This window comes from Pristiophorus japonicus, unplaced genomic scaffold (genome assembly GCF_044704955.1).
Source record: "Pristiophorus japonicus isolate sPriJap1 unplaced genomic scaffold, sPriJap1.hap1 HAP1_SCAFFOLD_49, whole genome shotgun sequence".
Taxonomy (NCBI): Eukaryota; Metazoa; Chordata; class Chondrichthyes; family Pristiophoridae; genus Pristiophorus; species Pristiophorus japonicus.
The window spans coordinates 3,180,419-3,189,243 of record NW_027254395.1 but is presented as its reverse complement, the minus strand read 5'-3'; positions in this window follow the sequence as shown (position 1 = coordinate 3,189,243).

Here is an 8,825-nt window from a genome sequence, read left to right as displayed (position 1 = left end):
TCTACACATCGTTCCAAACCTCATTCCACACCTCATTCCACACAGATTTCCACCACATCATTCCACACATCATTCCACACATCATTCCACGCATCATTCCACAACTCATTCCACTCATCATTTCACACATCATTCCAAACATCATTCCACAAGTCATTCCACACACCATTTCAAAAATCATTCTACACATCAAAACTAAAAATCATGCTTTATAAACTAGTATTAAAACACTTTACCTAAAGCACGCAGCATTCGAAATAAAGTAAATGAGTTGATGGCACAGATCATTACAAATGGGTATGATTTGGTGGCCATTACAGAAACTTGGTTGCATGGGTGACCAAGATTGGGAATTAAACAAACACGGGCATCTGACAATTCGGAAGGATAGACAAGAAGGGAAAGGAGGTCGGGTAGCTCGCTTAATAAAGGATGATATCAGGGCAGTTGTGAGAGATGATATTGGCTCTAATGAACAAAATATTGAATCATTGTGGGTGGAGATTAGTGATAGTAAGGGGAAAAAGTCACTGGTGGACGTAGTTTCTCGGCCACCAAATAATAACTTCACGATGGGGCGGGCAATAATCAATGGAAAAATAGAGGCATGTGAAAAAGGAACGGCAGTAATCATGGGAAATTTTAAACTCCATATCGATTGGTCAAATCAAATCGCACGGGGTAGGCTGGAGGCGGAATTCATAGAATGCATGCGGGATTGTTTATTAGAACAGTATGTTACAGAACCTACAACGGAGCAAGCTATCTTAGATCTGGTCCTGTGTAATGAGACAGGAATAGTAAACGATCTCCTAGTAAAAGAACCTCACGGAATGAGTGATCACAGTGTGGTTGAATTTGTAATACAGATTGAGGGTGAGGAAGTCGTATCTCAAATGAACATACCATGCTTAAACAAAGGGGACTACAGTGGGATGAGGGCAGTAGACTGGGAACACAAACTAAACGGTGGCACAATTGAGGAACAGTGGAGAACTTTTAAGGAGCTCTTTCATTGTTCTCAAAAAAATATCTTCCAGTGAAAAAGAAGGGCGCTAAGAGAAGGGATAACCAGCCGTGGATAACCATGGAAATAAAGGAGAGTATCAAATTAAAAAGCAATGCGTAAAATGTGGCCAAGATTAGTGGGAAACTAGATGATAGGGAAAATTTTAGACGACAGCAAAGAATGACGAAGAAAGCAATGAAGAAAGGAAACATAGATTACGAAAGTAAAATTGCAGAAAACATAAAAACAGATAGTAAAAGCTTTTACCGATATATAAAACGGAAAAGATTGACTTAAGTAAATGTTGGTCCTTCAGAAGATGAGAAGGGGGATTTAGTAATGGGAAATGTGGAAATAGCTGAGATCTTAAACATTTATTTTCCTTCGGTCTTCAGAGTGGAAGACACAAAAACCATGCCAAAAATTGCTGGTCACGGGAATGTGGGAAGGGAGGACCTTGATACAAACATTATCACTTGGGAGGTAGTGCTGGACAGGCTAATGGGATTCTAGGTAGACAAGTTCCCTGGTCCTGATGAAATGCATCCAGGGTATTAAAAGAGATGGCAGAAGTTATAGCAGATGCATTCGTTATAATCAAACAACATTCTCTGGACTTTGGGGAGGTACCAATGGATTGGAAAGCAGCTAATGTAACGCCTCTGTTCAAAGAAGGGGGCAGACAAAAGGCAGCTATCTCTTGGCCCGTTAGTTTAACATCTGTATTGGTGAAAATGATTGAAGCTCTCACTAAGGAAGAAATAGCGGGCATCTAGATATCAATAGTGAAATCAAGCAGACACAACATCGATTCATGAAGGTGAAATTATGTTTAACCAATTTACTGGAATGCTTTGAGGATATAATGAGCATGGTGGATAGAGCTGTACCGATGGATGTGGTGTATTTAGATTTCCAAAAGGCTTTCGATAAGGTGCCACACAAAAGGTTACTGCAGAAGATAAAGGTATACGGAGTCAGATGAAATGTATATAAAAACAATATCCTTAAAGCAATGAATATCTGTCTGATTTGATGCGATATGGTTTTCAGGGTCTAACAATTAACACCCTCTGTTCGGAGCACACAATGAAAATCGGGTGGGGAACAGACTGCTCAGCAATAACAGGACCTGTCCATTCACCTTCCTTTACATTCAATGCAAGGACTATGACTGGTTATGTAAATCAATCTCCACTCACTTTTGTTTCCACTGGTGCCATCATTTGTTCTTTAACGCCAAAATGATAACGATTCAAATCTGCTTCCAGGGCTCAGAGCAGACAGCAGACTTTAAACTAATCATTAAATGAATCACCCAGTGACAATGTCGAGGCAACAATATACTTTCATTCACATAACAAGAGGAATAAACTGAATACAAGGAATTGTTGGATATGGAAACTTGTGTAATGAGCACAATGTTTACAGTTTACAGTTTACAGTTATGCTCACATAATGAAATAGGGATATGGTCATTTTAAAGGAACATCGACAGAAACTGGCATTTGAATGTGAGAATCCGGAATACAATTAAAATGGTTTTAGAATTAAAATCTGATAATGGAGACTTATCAGGAACGCCAGTCAATGCGAGGGCAGGAAAAAACATTTTCTGTGTACGTTTAATTATCTCCATACCGTATATTCAACTGACTAACTCCGATCCATTCGTTCTACATCTGCAGAACGCTCCTTCGTTTGTTCTGCAGGCAAACTCCGAGAGACAATTTGTGTTAACACATTGAGCGAATGCCCTTATGTCAGGTGGGAGAAATCTCAACTGATATAATTAGGATGTAAGGACAATGATATTAGTTACAGCGACTAAACAAACAGATTCAGTTCATCGCTTTTTAAAAAACATTTTGCAATATCACATTTACATTTTGTCAGATATTGCACAGATGGAAAGTGAATCTCGCAAAAGGCCAGGGAAGAACAGACTATGTGAAATCTTCAATCCGACAGCACTGGGTGATCGAGAACAGGTATGGTTCAGGTTTATGATTAATTCTCTGGTTCCGTTATTTCAGAAAATTTCTCTCCCATTCTCAGTGTGCACTTTAAATTCAACCAGTGAAACCACATTATGTGGGTGAAACCCCGGTAATATATTTATTTCGTTTCCACAGCCCTTAAAATGCTGACACCCTCTTAGAGACCACAACGAAAGTATAGTCATGCCGATGAATCGTTCCCAGAAAAGTACAACCATTGACCCTTCACAATGCCAGATATGACCATATACCTGCTATAAATATTGAAACATCTCTGAGGGCTTCCCACCAATGTTGATACACATCGAGGAGCCTGTCCGACAAGTGTACAAGTGTCCCTGTGAATGTTGATGCAAACATTGTTAACTGAATAAAGATTTACAATTTCAATAGGCATACTGATTTATGGCACAATTCCTGAGAACCCATCTGCAAATACAAACTGTTCCACAGAACCACTGCAAAGAACTCACTCCTATGAGTTTGTTGCAGTCATGTTCCTACTTCCAGGGACAGAGTAAAAAACACTCATTACCGGAGATTCTCCTCAGACCGAAACCTGAATTGTTACCAGGCACTTCAGTTATGTGGAGAGATTAGAAGAACTAGGAACGTTCTCCTTCGGCAGAGAAGTATAAGCGGTGATTTAACAAAAACGGTCACTATCATGTAGGGTTTTGATAGATTAGATCAGGAGAAACTACTTAACTGGAAGGAGGATCGGTAGCAAGCTGGTACAGCAGATAACATTTCCCCCAAAATCCATTGAGGAGAAACTTGACTTGGCCAGCTACATAAATAATGTAGCAACAAGATCACGTAGGAGGCTGGGTATTCTTGGCGAGTGTCTCACCTTCTCACTCAGATATTCTACCATCTACAAGGCACATGACAGGAGTGTGATGGAATAAACTCAACGTGCCTAGATGAGTGCAGCTTGAACCACACTCAAAAAGCTCGACACCATCCAGGACAAAGCAGACAACTTGATTGGAAAAGCATCCACCACCGTAAAGATTCACTCCGGCCAAGACCAGTGCACCCTGGCTGCAATGTGTACCATCTAAAACATGCACTGCAGCAACACACCCATACTTCTTCGGCGGCACCTGCGAAACACGCGACCTCTACCAGTTAGAAGGACAAGGGCAGCAGGAGTATGCGAACATCATCACTTGCAAGTCCCCCTCCAAGCTACACAACGTTCTTACATGGTAATATTTTGCAATTCCTCCATCGTCGCGGAGTAAATTTCTGGAACTTCCTCCCTAACAGTACGTTTACCACAAGGGCAGCAGCAGTTCAAGAAGGCGGTTAACCACCACCTTCACAAAGGTAAATAAGCGATGGGCAATAAATGCTGGCTTTGCCAGCGATGACCACATCGCGGAATGATTAAAAAAATCTAGGGGATCCAAAGTAATATCCGCTGATTTGTATTACCCGTCGGAGGATTCGAAATTCTCGAAACAGAGGTCGCTGGATACTTGTGCGGAGCATAATTGTGACTAATGGTGAAGGATTTGCTTTGCCACCAACCTCAAATTCCGGGATAATAATTGGCATAGATTTAGTGTAAAAAGTAGAGAGGGCGTGGTATTCATAAAATATATTGAGGTGAGCATTTTTAGCCAGTACTTAGCAAGGCAAACAAGACAGGGAGAAGTTCTGAACGTAGTTTTAGTGAATGAGGTTGGGTGGGTGAGTGAGAGTATTTTGGTGGCATTGATCATAATTCAGTAAGATTTATAATAGTTATATAAAAGGAGAAAGATAGACTAGGAGATACATTTTTCAACTGGGGAAAGGGCAATGTTACTGAGGTGGGATGTGATTTATGGAACGTGTACTGGAAACTACTGAAGGTAAAACAGTGTCGGAGTAGTGTGAGGCGTTCAATGAGGAAATAGTGAGGGTTCAGAGAAAATATCTTCCTATAATGAAAAAGCGTGGGACTCAACATCTAGAGCATCCTGTATGTCAATTAATAAGATAATGCAAAAAATGAAGCTTAAAGTAGATACAGAAATCTAAATACTGCAGAAAGCCAAGCGGAGTGTAGAACGTGGAATTAAAAAGGAAATTGAGAAAGCATGAATAAACATTGACAAATGCAATCAAAGATAACACAAACATGTTTTATAAATACATAAAGGGCAAAAGCCTAGCTAAAGAAAGTGTATGATCGATTGGAGACCAAAAAAGAAACATGTGTATGGATTCGGAAGACGTGCGAATGTTCCTCAATTAATAATTTGTACCTGTCTTCACAAGGGACACAATGCAGACATGTCAGTTAAGAGGTTGGTGTGTGAAATATTAGATTAGATGAACGTAGTGAGAAAGGAAATGTTAAGGAGCTTATCATATATGAAAGAAGATAATTCACGAAGCTCAGAAGAAATGTATCCCAGGCTGTTAAGATAATCAATGGAGGAAATAGCGTAGGCTCTGACCATCAATTTCCAATCCGCGCTGGGTAAAGGTGTGGTGCCGGAAGACTGGTGGATTGCTAAAGTTGCACCATTGTTTAAAATGGAGAAAGGGATTCACCGAGTAATTAAAGCTGTGTGAGTCTAACATAGACCGTGGGAAAATGATTGGAAAAAAGTCTGAGCTACAGTATTAATCATCATGTGTATAGGCACGGATTAATCAAGGACAGTCAGCATTAATTTGTTCAGGGGCATTCATGCTTAACTAATTTGATTGCATTTTTTAAGGAGGTAACAAGGATAATCTATGAGGGCAGTGCGTTTGATGTAGTTAGTATTGATTTTATCCATTGCTTGCAACAAACCCCACATGGAAGAAAAATAGAAACCTGGGGATCGAAGGGAATGTGTCAAGTTGGATCCATAACTGTCCCAGTGGCAGGAAGCAACGGGTAATGGTTGACGGGTGTATGTGACTGCAAGACTGTTTCCAGTGGGGATCGGCTGCGCTCAGTACTAGGTCCCTTGCATTTTGATTTATAGATCAATGATTTAGGGCTAGACTTTCCATTAGTTTCTGCCCTTTACCGACCACTAACCACCCATTTAAACGCTCTGATGCTATAAGGCCTGTTTATCTCCTATTTAGCCAAAAAATGGAAACTAACGTCCGTTTATCGCCCATTTATTACCCATTTACTGCCAGCATTAGTTGAGGCATCACGTTAACGCCGAGAGCTAATTTAACCGCCCGCCTATATTATTATGACATCAACGCTCAGAATACAGTTTTTTAAAGAAACTAATGCCCAGAGGGTGAGGAAGTAGTGTCTCAAACGAGCGTACTATGCTTAAACAAAGGGGACTACAGTGGGATGAGGGCAGTGTTGGCTAAAGTAGAATGGAAACAAAGATTAAACTGTGGCACAATTGAGGAACAGTGGAGGGCTTTTAAGGAGCTCTTTCATAGTGCTCAACAAAAAAATATTTCAGTGAAGAAGAAGAGCGGTCAGAGAAGGGATAACCAGCCGTGGATAACCAAAGAAATAAAGGAGAGTATCAAATTAAAAAGCAATGCGTATAAGGTGGCCAAGGTGAGTGGGAAACTAGAAGATTGGGAAAAATTTAAACGACAGCAAAGAATGACTAAGAGAGCAAGAAAGAAAGGAAAGATAGTTTACGAAAATAAACTTGCGCAAAACATAAAAACAGATGGTAAAAGCGTTTACCGATATATAAAATTGAAATGAAAGACTAAAGTAAATGTTGGTCCCTTGGAAGATGAGAAGGGGGATTTAATAATGGGAAATGTGGAAATGGCTGAGTCCTTAAACAATTATTTTGCTTCGGTCTTCACAGTGGAAAACACAAAAACCATGCCAGAAATTGCTGGTCACGGGAATGTGGGAAGGGAGGACCTTAAGATAATCACTATCACTTGGGGGTAATACTGGACAGGCAAATGGGACTCAAGGTAGACAAGTCCCCTGGTCCTGATGAAATGCATCCAAGGGTATTAAAAGAGATGGTGGAAGTGAAAGCAGATGCATTCGTTACAATCTAACAAAATTCTCCGGATTCTGGGGCGGTACAACCCGATTGGAAAGCAGCTAATATAATGCCTCTGTTTAAAAAAGGGGATAGACAAAAGGCAGGTAACTATAGTTAGGTTAGTTTAACATCTGCAGTGGGGAAAATGCTAGAAGCTATCATTGAGGAAGAAATCGCGGGACATCGAGATAGGAATAGTGCAATCAAGCAGTATTCATGAAGGGGAAATAATGTTTAACTAATTTACTGGAATTTTTTTGAGGATATAACGAGCATAGTGGATAGAGGTGTACCGATAGATGTGGTGTATTTAGATTTCCGAAAGGCATTCAATAAGGTGCCACACAAAAGGTTACTGCAGAAGATAAAGGTACGCAGAGTCACAGGAAATGTATTAGCTTGGATCGAGAATTGGCGGACTCACAGAATGCAGAGAGTCGGGATAAATGGTTCCTTTTCGGGTTGGAAATCGGTGGTTAGTGGTGTGCCACAGGGTTCGGTGCTGAGACCAATACTGTTTACAATGTACATAGATGACCTGGAATAGGTGACAGAGTGTAGTGTAACAAAATTTGCAGTTGACACAAAGATTAGTGGAAAGCGGGTTGTTTGGAGGACACAGAGAGGCTACGAAGAGATTTAGATAGGTTAAGCGAATGGGCTAGGGTTTGGCAGATGGAATGTCGCAAAATGTGAAGTCATCCACCTTGGAATAAAAACAGTAAAAGGGAATATTATTTGAATGGTGAGAAATTACAACATGCTGCGGTGCAGAGGGACCTGGGTGTCCTTGTGCATGAATCCCAACAAGTTAGTTTGCAGGTGCAGCAGGTAATCAGGAAGGCGAATGGAATGTTGGCCTTCATTGTGAGAGGGATGGAATACAAAAGCAAAAAGGTCCTGCTGCAACTGTACAGGGTATTGGTGAGGCCGCACCTGGAGTACTGTGTTAGTTTTGGTCCCCTTACTGAAGAAAGGAGAGACGAGCTTTGGAGGGGGTACAGAGACCATTCACTAGGTTGATTCCGGAGATGAGGGGGTTACCTTATGAAGATAGATAGAGTAGACTGGGTCTTTATTCGTTGGAGTTCAGAAGGATGAGGAGTGATCCAATAGAAACATTTAAAATAATGAAAGGGATAGACAATATAAATGCAGAGAGGTTGTTTCCACTGGCTGGGGAAACTAGAACTACGGGGCACAGTCTCAAAATACTGGGGAGCCAAATTAAAACCGAGTTGAGAAGGAATTTCTTCTCCCAGAGGGCTGTGAATCTGTGGAATTCTCTGCCCAAGGAAGCAGTTGAGGTTAGCTCATTGACTGTATTCAAATCAATGTTAGATAGTTTTTTAACCAATAAGGTAAATAAGGGTTATGGGGAGCGGGTGGTAAGTGGAGCTGAGTCCACGGCCAAATCAGCATGATCTTGTTGAATGGCGGAGCAGGCTCGAGGGTCTAGATGGCCGACTCCTGTTCCTAATTCTTATGTTCTATGTTCTTATGTTACGACTGGGGGATCAAGGGATATGGCGAGAAACGTTACTTGCAGTTGTGTACAGCCCTCCAAACTGCAGCAGTGATGTTTGGGAGGGCATCAAACAGGAAATTAGGGGTGCATGCAATAAAGGTGCAGCCGTTAACATGGGTGACATTAACATGCATAGAGATTGGGCGAAGCAAACTGGAAGCAATACGATGGAGGAGGATTTCCTGGAGTGCATCAGGGATGGTTTTCTCGGCCAATATGTCGAGGAACCAACCAGGGGGGACGCCATCTTAGAATGGGTGTTGTGCAATGAGAGAGGATTAATTAGCAATCTCATTGTGCGA